Genomic DNA, 12,780 nt, shown 5'->3' with positions numbered 1-12,780 from the left:
ACAGCTTTCTGTGTAATAAGTTATCTTTGCAACCATGGATAAAATTAGCTTTCCAAAGCAATGAACTTCCGTGGTTTGAGTTTCACAAACTTAAACGCGCTGCTTCTGTTGCAATAGAACATCAAATAAAAAGCATCATTTGGGCGTTACCTTGGTTCCAATTTATCAGCTGATAAACATTATATGTGTTTTTTTACAAATAAATATTTTAAAGGAAGTTGAAAGTTTGAAGTTTTCAAGAATAATTGTAAAAAGACTAAAATTTAAAAAAAAAAATAAATAATAAATAATAATAATAATCTGAAAGCTTTCAGATTTTATATTACGTGCAAAGGGGCGTTTTTTTAACGTTTCCTGTGATACCTTTATTTATTAAATATCATGGTCTTCGCATTTAAACCATGAAATTCAATTCAACGGTAAAATCCTAAAATATTTTTTAAATGAGCATATCTTTAGAATTTCCGACACACAGTCTCGCGCGCTGGAGATAAATGATTTTTTCCCCATAAAGTGTTGCTATTGCCGTCTTTGAAATCGTTGAGTTTGTTAAAAAAAATTCCTTAATGTGTGACAAAATGTGAAATAGATAATAAATCAAATTCCAAATCAGGTCATCCAGATGCCCATATTCGGTGGAGGATTACGTTATTCGAAATTGGAGGGCTCTAGGTACCGTTGCTGTATGACAATGCGAGAAACATACATACATTTATGCAGATTCTTCATTATTTAATTTCTTTAAATATAATACAGGACTGTAATATTTGGTGGTAACAGTCTGAAAAGTAAATCAACGCAAAAAGTGAATCGACACAAATAGCCAAAACGAAGTGAATAGCCCTTGTGGGCCAACGCCCTTTGCGCTAAAAAGGAGAAGAAAATCTGAACGCATTCAGATTTTATATTACGCCCGAAAGAGCATTTTTTAACCTTTTGTGTAATACATTTATTTATTAAATATCATTAAAAATACTAATAATACCATTCAAGTAAAAATATCATTTTACTTCGCACTTAAACCACATAAAATTCAGTTTAAAAGCAATTTCACAAAATATTTAAAAACAGCACATCTTTAAAATTTTCGGTACACGGTCTCGCTCTGGAGATAAAAATGCTTTTTTTTTTTTTTTTTTTCCGTACAACGCTGCCATTGCTCGCTTTGAAATCGTTGAGTTTGTTAATCAAAAATTGGTTAAAGTTTTGCAAAATTTGAAATAGGTAATAAAACAAATTCGAGCTTCCGAGTCCCCGTGTTCGTTTGGAGGATTACGTTATTCAAAATTGGATGGGTTCTAAGTACCGTTATTTTTTCACAATGCGAGAAACATTCATACAAATTTTTCATTATTTAGTTTCTTTAAATATAATACAAGACGATAACATTTGGTGGCAACAATTTAAAAAGTTATTCGCCGTTTATAATGAATGTCCCTCTCTTCTATGCAAGGCGTACTTTAAATTGAGGAACTACCTTTTTACTTTTTACGCTATAAGTAAAAATAATATTATAACATTTGTTTTTATTTTTCTGCCCAGCATTTATCCTACGTTAAGGAACTCTCCCTTTAGGTTCTTTTATTTCTGAAATTGGTCTTAAAGGTTTGCATTTCTTTCTTTTCTGCGTTAACCTCACTATTCAATTAAGGTAATGAGATTTAGTAATCTAATTCGGGTTCCGTTTCGAATTACTCTTTCATGTATTTTTCTTTAGTTAATTCTCCCTTCTACGCTCGGCTGTATCACAGAAAATCATTAGCAATTGCTTTTCTAAACGGAAAATTAAGTCGCTAATAAAATTTCATTCAATTAAAAAAAGAAAGCCTTCCGTTATTTTTATCCGAGAATGGTAAATGCTGTAGTTAAATTTATTTCCATCCTTTGGTATCAGAAAAAGCATTGATTCTGTCAAATTAGAAAGTATACAAGTAAATTATCTGATAAAAAATGATTTAGCTCAGTGTGAAAATTAGAATATTAAATGTAGAATTATTAAAAGGTATTTACACCATTTGAAGTATTCACGAAATACCCGAAATATTTCCAAGGCAGAGGTTCTTCGCACATTTTTAGACGAATTTGATAAGCGGTTATAAAACATCATTTGCTGCAAAAGAAAGTAATTTCAATTGTACTATGTTTCTAAAAGTCAAAATTATCGTCTGTGGCGTGAAAGTTTTGTTTTTATTCAAAATGGCGAATTTAACAAAGTAGTGGTTCGAAGGCTACATTGACGCTCTTTCCGAAGAGAAATATGCATACTCCGTTATCCAAAAACGATGTGAGAGTCATGGTTTTGTGATATCTAAAGCGTCGATAGGTAATATCATCAACAAGAAAGGAAACAAACGTCAAATTGGAGCCTCAAGTGGGACAAAAATTCCAAACAAGTATCCCAGGAAAAAACGGACATCTTCTACTATTGCAGAGGTCGGTTGTTTAATGTTAAAAGAAAATCTCTCTAGTCAAAGGACAGTTTCAAAATCATTAAAATGCTCGTTGTCCACTGTAAACAAAATGATAAACGTAGATTTAAATCTTACGAAAGCGAAAAAACGCAATGTGCATCGTCTTCCTCCAAAGCATATCGCTCAACGCAGGACACGCTGCAGAATTCTATATTAGAAACATTTATCCAAAGAAAAATGGAAAACAATTGTCACAATAGATGAAGCATGGGTGCATTTAAATGATTGTAACAAAAAAGAGCCATTTATTAGCAAAAAAGGGGAGAAAAAAATTTAAGTACGTGGTTCAAAGAATCGAAAGAATGTTTTAAGGGATTCATGATGGTTGCTGGTGTTTCTTATAATGGCAAGTTAAAAATAAAGCGAGTGCAAAAAAATGTCAAGATTAACTGCAAATACTATCAGGAACATATCTGATTGCCAATTTTTCTGAATGAAATACCATCGCTTTACTCCCAGTGCCATCCATCTGTGAGACTCCATCAGGACAAAGCTAGCAGTCACAACAAAATCCCACCTCAATTTCCTAAAAGAAATGGAACAAAAACTGGTATCAAAGCCATAACCCTTCACTGATATCCCTACTCAATCTCCCGATATGTCACCTCTAGATTTTTGTGCTTTCGGACTTTTAAAAACTGCATTATCCAAACGTTGTCCCAAAACCCTAACAGGACTCTGGAAAGCTGTTCGAGAGGAATGGGATAGAATATCTCTTCTGCCACTTTAAAAGGCATTATTATCCTGGAAATTGCGTTGTCGAAAGATAGTTCAGAATAAGGGATGTCAACTAGAACATTTAAAACACAAGAATTTTATGTAATTTAGTTTTGTGAATACAATATACTTCGTCTAAAAAATGTGTGAACAGCCTCTGTATTACGATTTTAAAATAACAATTACTAGATTTGGTTTTCGTCTCTTCAACAAGGAAGAGACTATACTAAATTTTATTTGCAGAATAAAAAATTAATTTCTTTATTTTACAAATAAAATTATTAAAAGGAATACTTACGTACAGATGTCACGCCCAAAATGGATATTTTCGTTGAAATATGGTACCCGGAATTTTTCGTGATTATAATACTTCCTTTACTTTGTACTAGGAAGTAAAATACCTAGACTAGGAAGTAAATACCTGATACGACCTAGACTACGAAGTAAAACACTATATATTAAATGTGGTCCCCTTGACTGTAACTGAAACATTAATCTGCAGAGTAAATGCTCCGATGATGCTTAGAATCTTATGACTGTAGCGATAATAATATTGCTACGAAATGTACAGCTGCGGTAAGACAGCTTTCCCTCAAAGCAGTTTTAGGGTTGCCATAAAATGGCAAGGGATGGCAGGGTTGCCATATTTGGCGAGAAATCGCCCATTTGGCGACAAAATTGGCGATATGCCATGGACGGATGGAGAACTTCCTGGAATGAATTCTTACCGGTTTAGCCCAGAATGTTCTCAAACACCAGCCAAAAGCTACGAATATAAACACTGCTGGTACGCGGAGAATTAGTATCGAGTGTGTGCCTCGTCGAGAGGGCGAGTGAGTGTGCCTCGAGAGTGCGAGATCGAGTTGACAGCCAGGCAGCGAGTTCACCGAAGGAGTCTCTTAGTGTATCGCGGTTAGTGCATCGTCGAGAAAGCGTGTTGAGCTCCGGAAACGACTGAACCGAAGAGTCGGGAGCCGTGCTCTGCGTGTCGTTGACTGCATCGCGAGTTGTAGCGTGGAGAGTCTCGAGAGTACGTGGAGTTCCGAGAACCGCCGAGCAGAGTCGGGAGCTGTACTCTGGTGCTTTGCAGTGAAGCTATCTCCACCGTGATAGCCTGACAACCTGAAGGCTGTGTCACTGATCGTGTCAGCGTGTTTAAAATAGTTCATCGACGATTGTAAAACGTGTTTTGGAGCTGTCCTGACAATACTGGCAAATAAAGTGTGTTTCGATACTTCATCAAGTGTCGTCATTATTCAATCCAAATCCACATGAACCCCGTACGAACGTGAAGGAAGAAAATAACGTAACAATTGGTGTCAGAAAAGAAAACCGCAACAATATTTAAGCCACAGAAAGAAAACAATCTTTTAAAATCAACTTAACAAAAGATTTGTACAAAATTGATAGTTTCTATCTTAACATTTTATCAACGAATCTCTGTAACACTTATATTTTATTTCAATTTCCATTCGTTTTTTGATTTGATACCCTACAGTAGTGCAATAGCACCCTACAGTGTTTACAACTCATTCTGAAGTGTCTTCCATCTTTCCCCGGAATTTTCCAGCGCATTTTCTGTACCATACCACACAATAAATATTTACCACGATTCAATGGCGGAAAAGTTGAATTTTTTGATAAAAACTATACTTAATACGAATCACCTCGTACCTTTTGTTTTAATAATCACGATTATGGAAAAATGTGAACGTCTTGTAAAATAATACTGACAGTTTGTAAAATAATAACGCATAATCATCAGTTATCATTTATGCAAATTTTTATTTCTCTCTCTTTAAAATTATCTTTCATTCTTTTTCCTCAAATAGCAGATCCCCGCATTCGAAATGTACGTAGATTCTACAAATTTCATCATTAATGACGTCAGCATGTGTTCGTTTATGTTCAGAGATGACAGGTTAAAACGTTTTTGACGAGACATTTACTAAAATGGCTTTCCATTAAATGCACTCTAAGACAGACATGAAACTAATGGAATAGCTAGGCACGGAACAAAATGGTTATGGAAATAAGTCATTCAAAACTCTTTTAGCTTTTGAAATTCTAAAATACAGCATTAGTTGCTTCCATTTATCAGATTATTACAACAATGGGAATACGTACTCCGCACACACACACACCACAAAAACAAGTACGGAAGTTGTACTTTAACAACCGTTTTACTATGCCGACTGACAAAATTTAATTTGCGTTTTTCATGCCCCGAATGCACAATATGTATAGCATTGTTCTAGCACACGTATTTTGACAAAAAATCGGACTTTCTCTGACATGACATCAGAGCTGTAGGGAAAGCGGTAGGGAAAATGACCGACTCCGACTCCTGGAATTTTAATGACTCCGACGTCGACTCCGATTCTTTCATATATATGTAAACATATACATATAGCTACAGCTTATTTTTTTAATATAAAAGAAGTAATAGATGCTATAGAGAAAATATTGATGGCATAGGAAATTATTTATATTAATTAGCATTATTATGAAATTATTAATTAGCATTTATTATGTTAATTGAAGGTATGCGCTCGAAATTGTGATAGAGCTGACGGTTTCGATTACAGCGAAAACATTTCGGAATTTTCAAGTAGCGAAACCCACGTTGTCCTGCGCAAATTGCACAGCGCAATGACAAACAGTAAATGGCATTGGTACGATACATGTATGACGAAAATTACCAGCGTAAACATATTTGCAATGAACAGCATTGCAGAGGACCGATGACAGCACAGGAGGAGAAGAAGGAAAATACTTTTATTGGAATTGCAAGTTTCCAACGTGCCAACCTTTGCAGACGATAACCCACTGCATGCGGAAGATTCTTAAAAAGAATGAGAACGTTAACATCGCAGAAGGAATCTGTATAACTTCACGTTTTACGCCATCTTTCAGTTCTGACGAAATAACCCCATAACTAGAAATATATCAGAGTAAGGTCGGGAGACCGCGGTGGCCATGAAACTGCAAAGCTACGGAGATGACTCTATCTTAACTCTTTCGCATCGAGAGACGACCAAATCTGTTTTCAACAAACATCGAAAACGCCCGTGTTTACGAATTTGTCTTGGAATAGTTTTCCTTTTCCCATTGCTGCTCTTGGAGGTTTTTCTGCGGTTTCTTTCATTGTGTGCAGTTTCACCTTAGGGCCGGATTGCACCTGCGAACGTCATTGCACCTGCGAACGTCAATAGCTTTCCGTATTTCTCCTTTATTTGCTTCAAAAGAATGATTGACATGTGTTTTAACAACTCGCGAAACCAATGAGCCATACACTAACGTAGAGGAGAAAGAACTAGGTAGAAAATAAACGAGGCGTTGGGGTGGTTTGCCGTGGCCTGAATGAACGGGCGTTACGGGCGACTTCGATGCGAAAGAGTTAAACCCTTGTACACGTCGTAAAGTTGTTATTTCAACAACAGTTTTTCTCTCTCCTCTTTTGTGTTGTTACTGATCCTTTACAATGCTCTTCTTTGCAAATATTTTACGCCGGGAATTTTCGTCATACGTATATATTTATGGTTTTTCAATTGCGCTGACCAAATTTGGGATCCAGATGCCCATATTCGGGTGGAGACGTCCGTTATTAAAAATTGGATGACTCTAGATACCGTCATTTTATCACAATGAGAAAAACATACATACATTCATTCCTTAATTTCTTTAAATATAATACAGGACTCTAATATTGGGTGGCAACAATTTAAAAAGTGATTCGCCGTTTATAATGAATCGACGAAAAATGCCAAAACGAATTTAATAGCCCTACCGGGCTAATGCCCTTTGGGCTAAAAAATGCTTGGACTAGCAAATAACCAAATAAATGAGTTAAATACATCTAATTGGAAGATCCCATAGCAAAATGTGAAATTAACAATAAATAAAGCAAACTTTCAGCCATGTATTTCCATAATACCACATGGAAATTGGATAAACTAACGAACATAATATATTCTAGAACTTATCACATATTCTATCTAAAAGATTATTCTAAATGCATTCTTTAAAGAGAAAAACGAATGCCTCTGATAAGAAAAACACATAAAAATGTATGGAGAAAAAAAAAGTAAAAAACAAAAGAAACAACACTTAGATAATAAAAAACAAAGCGTAACACTCCTACACGGGGTCATAAACTTTTAATCAGCTAAAATAACATTCTCAAGGAAATTATCAAATGCATTAAATGTTCTTCGGTTCTACGTATTAAACATTTTATCACACATATAATTTAATGAAGAAATAAGTCTCCGGGAAAAAATATGGTCCGTTTGCTTATAAGCGAAATGAAGAAATCGTCGGAATGGATTTTATGGCATATAAAAAATAAAGGAAAAATTTCGGACAATTCTAAAAATGTCACAAAACTGTACTGCCTGCAATTCTATTAACAGAATTTTTCATTAAGTTAGCTACGATCGTCAACAAAGATATAAAATGAGCAGCATGAGGTTCAATAATTTTAGAACATTTAATAAAGTAAAAATATAAAAGAAAAAATCTGAAAGCTTTCAGATTACACATTTCGCCCAAAGGGGAGTTTTGTTAAAGGTTTGTGTGTTATCTTTATTTATTAAATATCATGTTCTTCGCACTTTAACCATAAAATTCAATTCAACAGCAATATAGCAAAGTAATTTTAAAATCAGGCCTATCTTTAGAATTTCCGAGACACAGACTCGCGAGCTGGAGATAAAAATGTTTTTTTTTTTTTTTTTCATACAGTGTTGCCATTCCTCGCTTTGAAATCCTTGAGTTTTTTAATGAAAAATTCTTTAATGTCTGACAAAGTATGAAAGGGGTAATAAAACAAATTTTAAATTTCAAATTAAGGATACCAGATGTCCATATTCGCTGGAGGATTACTACGTTACTCAAAACTAGATGGCTCTAGGTACCGTTGTTTTATTACAATACGAGAAGCATACATACATTGATGCAGACTGTTCATTATTCTTTAAATATAATACACGGCTCTAATATTTGGTGGCAACAGTTTGAAAAGTGAATAACGCAGAAAGTGAATGGATGCAAACTGTCAAAATGAAATTAATAGCATTTCTGGGCTAACGCCCTTTGGCGTAACAAACCTATGTAAACACTACTAGACAAAAATATCATTTAAACTTGAATAAATAAAATAAACAAAACTCTTTTCCGATATAGTTTGTGTATTATGGTACTTTTTAAGGTATGTGCCTACCCTAATTTCGTCGTTTTGGTGAAAATTTTCGAAATTTTTTTTTATTAATTCATTTTGTACGCCATATATTTAGGTTTCCAAAAATGCATTATTTTTGTGTTTACGATAAATAGAAGCAAAGTTATAGTATAAAAAGTAAACCGGAAGTGAATTTTTGGATGCCGGAAGTTGGCATTTAAATGGTCGTAAAAATGTAAACAATAAGTTTAAACAACTATTTTCTAATTATTAAACAATATAAAAGCTGTAAAAACAACACATCTTTCACTGTGTGACACTTTGCTGATAAAATGCCTACATGGAAAGACTCAAAACAATAATGAGTATTTTAATAACCTTTTGAGGTGTTTTTTACCTAAAGAAACTTTTGTCCAACTGAAAACATTGCTTTTAGGTGCAGATATTGCTGTATTATTATTTAATTAGAGATATTTAGGACTTTTACCTATTTTCAGGTATATAGAAATAGAAATTAATCCCATTATGCTTGAAAGCTACATGGGAATAGACAAACAGCGAATTCAGAAATAGAAACGCCAATCTCTACAAGTAGCAAACTTAACCAGTAAAATGCTAAAAGTCAAAATTAGTTAAAATTAGTTAAGAATAAATAAATAAAGTCAAAATTAGTTAAGAATGAAGTAAAAGAGGGCCTAACATACAAATACTGCGAGTTTTAAAGGTCTAAAGTGACTACAAAATTTTTTGTGCTGTATTAAATCTTTAAATGCATTTTCTGAGAAATTGTGTTTTTCGTTACTTTTGATTGCGATTACATTAATTTCTCAAAATGTATTTAGAATATTGAAATGAAATTTTGCCAAAATGTTCATCTTTATCTGTGTTCTGTAGCAAAATCTGACATCTTTGTATTTAATTATTGATTTTATTGACAGTATTTGAAAGAAAAGAGGATTTTTTTGTTTAAATTTTGAGTTTTTGCACCAAGTTTTGAATATTTCAAAAAATTTTTTAAGTACTGCAAATCTTTTGCTACAGAACACAGGTAAGTATGTTAATTATATACTGTGTAAGGATTAATGAAGTATATTCATTAGAATTTATTTTAGGAGATCTGGCGTAAATGAAAATTTTCACTAAAGTTTTACTAAATATTGCTTATATTTGAAAAATTAATGAAACGTTCCATAAAATTCCATTTAAATTCATAGTTTTATATCCCATCTTACTCAAAAACATGTGTGTTTAATTAAAATTTTATGTATTTAAAAAAAAGGGCTTCGTGGCACATAACTTAAGGGGACTCATACACCTTAAAACGCATAAGATGTTCGAATAGGTGACTGTTGCACGATTTGGGATAACTTATTTATTTTAAAAGCAATTACTACCAACTTTTTACAGCTGTGTACATAATATAGCTGCTTTCTGAAATAGTAATCAGAAAGTTTGTGTTAAGACAAATATTTTTATAATTTAATCCGCTTTGTGACAACATTTTTCGTCATGTTTCCAACTTGCGCGCACTGTTTAAAACATTATGTTTCATAATTTAATTCCATATTTAATATATAGCTTTTTATAACATTTGGAAACTACTGTGAACCTGAAATTCTAAAAATTTCCTGTTAAATTTTTATTTTATTTTGAGTGGAGTTTATAAAATGTATTTTATTAAAAAAATTTGTAATGTTTTCGTCCATAAAATATTTCAATATTAAAATATTCATCAGATTGTTAGTTCAGTTAGAAAATAATGCCCATATAAAGAATTCCATCCAATTTCAAGTATGTACCATTAGCCATTTTTAAAATATCATGCGCGCAAGGTGGAAACATGGCGAAATATTTTGTCACAAAGAGGATTAAATTACAAAAATATTTGGGGCAACACAAACTTTCTGGTTGCTAGTTTCCAAAGCAGGTATAGTATGTAGACAGCTGTAAAACGTTGGAAGTAATTGCTTTTAAAATAAATAAAATATCCAAATTCTTGCAACAGTCACATATTCGAAGATCATGAGGGGTTTAACGTGTATGAGTCCCTTTAATCCAAGCAGCTTCCCTTTCAAATATGTAATTTATTGAGGGTAGCAAAGTGTTAAATATACAGTTTTTATGTTTCAAACATATATAAATTATAAACCACACTTTTAAGAGAAGTCGGAACTTCCTATACCGCCAATGTTAAATTAGCCAGTTTCGATGTACCTTTTCTCAAAACCTACTGTAGATACACGTTTCAAATTTTTTGTGTAATTAAAGTTCATCTTTCTCATACTGATATAAGCTTTTGAAACATTTTGCATTTTAGAGTCATTTATAGAATAATATTGTATTAGGCATAGTAAAATTTAGCACTTTTCGCACAAAAAAAAAAAAAAAAAAAAAAAAATTCGTAAAACTGTAATATACAGTGTATACATACTGTAATATACAGTTTTTATATTCCAAACATATATAAATTATAAACCGCACTTTTAAGAAGAGTGGGAATTCTCTATACCGACAATGTTAAAATAGCCATTTTCGATGTACCTTTTCTCAAAATCTGCAGTATATACACGCTTCAAATTTTTTTTTTTTTTGTAATTAAAGTACATCTGTCTGATTATACCTAAATGAGAAAATTCAAAAAATTGAATTTATTTCATCAATTCAAAAAAAATTGATGAAATTCAAAACGTTTCAAAAGCTTGAATTTTGAGTAATTTAAAGAGTATTATTGTATTAGGCATAGTAAAATTTAGCCCTTTTCTCATAAAAAAATTGCTTGAATTTTTTTTCTTAGTTTGTCACAAGAAGCTCATTTCAATAAATATTAGGAAATATAATAGATAAGCCATAAAAATTTTCATACATGTGAGCAATAATTCTTGAGAAAAGGTACAACTAGTATAAAAAATAACATTTGGAGAAAAACGCATTTTTATGTAAAAAATCCTCATTTATCAAAGCATTCGATGATAAATTAAAACTAGATTATTTACAGTTCTAAATGTTCACAGAGACAAAAGCATAGTATTTTTTAAAAGCTAAAAATATGGAGAATTTTAAAATGCAAAAATCCCAAATGACCCATTTTTGAGGATTTTTCGGATAGCCCTTAAATGCAATAGCATATTCTTTTATAACACCTTATCAAAAGGGCATACCTTGAGCAAAATCTAACTAAAACTGCGTTTTATAAAAATTTCTGTTAACAAATTACATAGAATATAAAAATCTGTAATATTTCATTATTTTACAATGATAATTTGAGGTGTTTTATTTTATATGTTAATCTCACACATCAAGCTTATATTTCAATTCTTGTAATTGTAAACATAACCTCATCCCTTCTTGCATTTCAATCTCAGTTCTTGCAATTGAAATGCAAGAAGGAGTGAGGTTATGTTTCCAGATGATCTTGAGTTATGATGTCAACCAGTACTGTTGCACATTAATTGTGTGATAGTTGGTAACATATTAGCAGTGTACACATTATATTTGTCGTATGATAACTCATATGTAATTCCACTGAAGTGGAACATATAGATTTCCACCATGAAATTCGATGTCACAAAGCACTTGGAAACTATATATACACAAGGTAAAATTTCTTCCCTTAATTAAGTCGTTTCTAATAATATTAACATTATGGTAAAAACATAAACAATATTTAATTTTATGTTCCCACATGATATAATCTCGGCTAGTAAAGACCATCATAAAAGGTGTAAAACGTTTTAGTGGCGAACTTTTGTATTTCGATTAAATGGTAAAAATCATCTCCTACATTGCAGATCACACAATTTTATTTTATTTTTTGTTTACCTTTTTTTATTTTTTACATTGCCTACTCATTTACTACTAATGCCAATCTTTTGTTTATTTTACTTCTCTTAATAACTTTATCACTGAAATAATTATTAGATCGCTAGTTTAATTTTATTTTTTCGATTAATTGGAATTTTTATTATTTATTTTATTTTATTTATTTATTTATTTAATTTCAGGCTTTTGCCTCATATTGTTAATAATTTATACTGGATTAAAATTATTGTACATTCAAATAAACTCCATATGTTACGGAAATCAATTTATCAGGTTTCGGCTACAAAAGCGCATATGGAAGAAATAAGATTTAAAACTACTCATATTTACTTTACGAATTCTGAATTTCACATATTTCCTTCAGGTAAAGTATTTATTTCATTCATACCAACATCACTCATTCAAAGGGGATGGATAGGAAAGATTAGGGAATTTTAACTGGCTAATTAAAATGCAGAGTGAAGAATATTCGCAGCTTTATAAATAATGCTTTTTAATATTTGAGTAATTAAAATTTAAATAAAATTTCAACAGTTTTAAACGAATATTTGACATATAACATTGCATCGAGCACAGAATAATATAATACAG

The 12,780-nt window shown here is 31.9% G+C and overlaps 1 protein-coding gene across 3 annotated transcripts in view; it reads right to left on the bottom strand.

The window, feature by feature from the left end:
• Positions 1 to 12,780, bottom strand: part of LOC118184492 (tumor protein p53-inducible protein 11-like) — a 483,444-nt gene that overhangs the window by 165,944 nt on the left and 304,720 nt on the right. The window lies entirely within an intron of this gene.

Source organism: Stegodyphus dumicola, chromosome 2, assembly GCF_044657685.1.
Source record: "Stegodyphus dumicola isolate Sdum_Otavi_A_Nest chromosome 2, ASM4465768v1".
NCBI classification, from domain to species: Eukaryota; Metazoa; Arthropoda; class Arachnida; order Araneae; family Eresidae; genus Stegodyphus; species Stegodyphus dumicola.
Note: the sequence above shows the minus strand (reverse complement) of the source record. Positions and strands in the feature narration are given on the sequence as shown.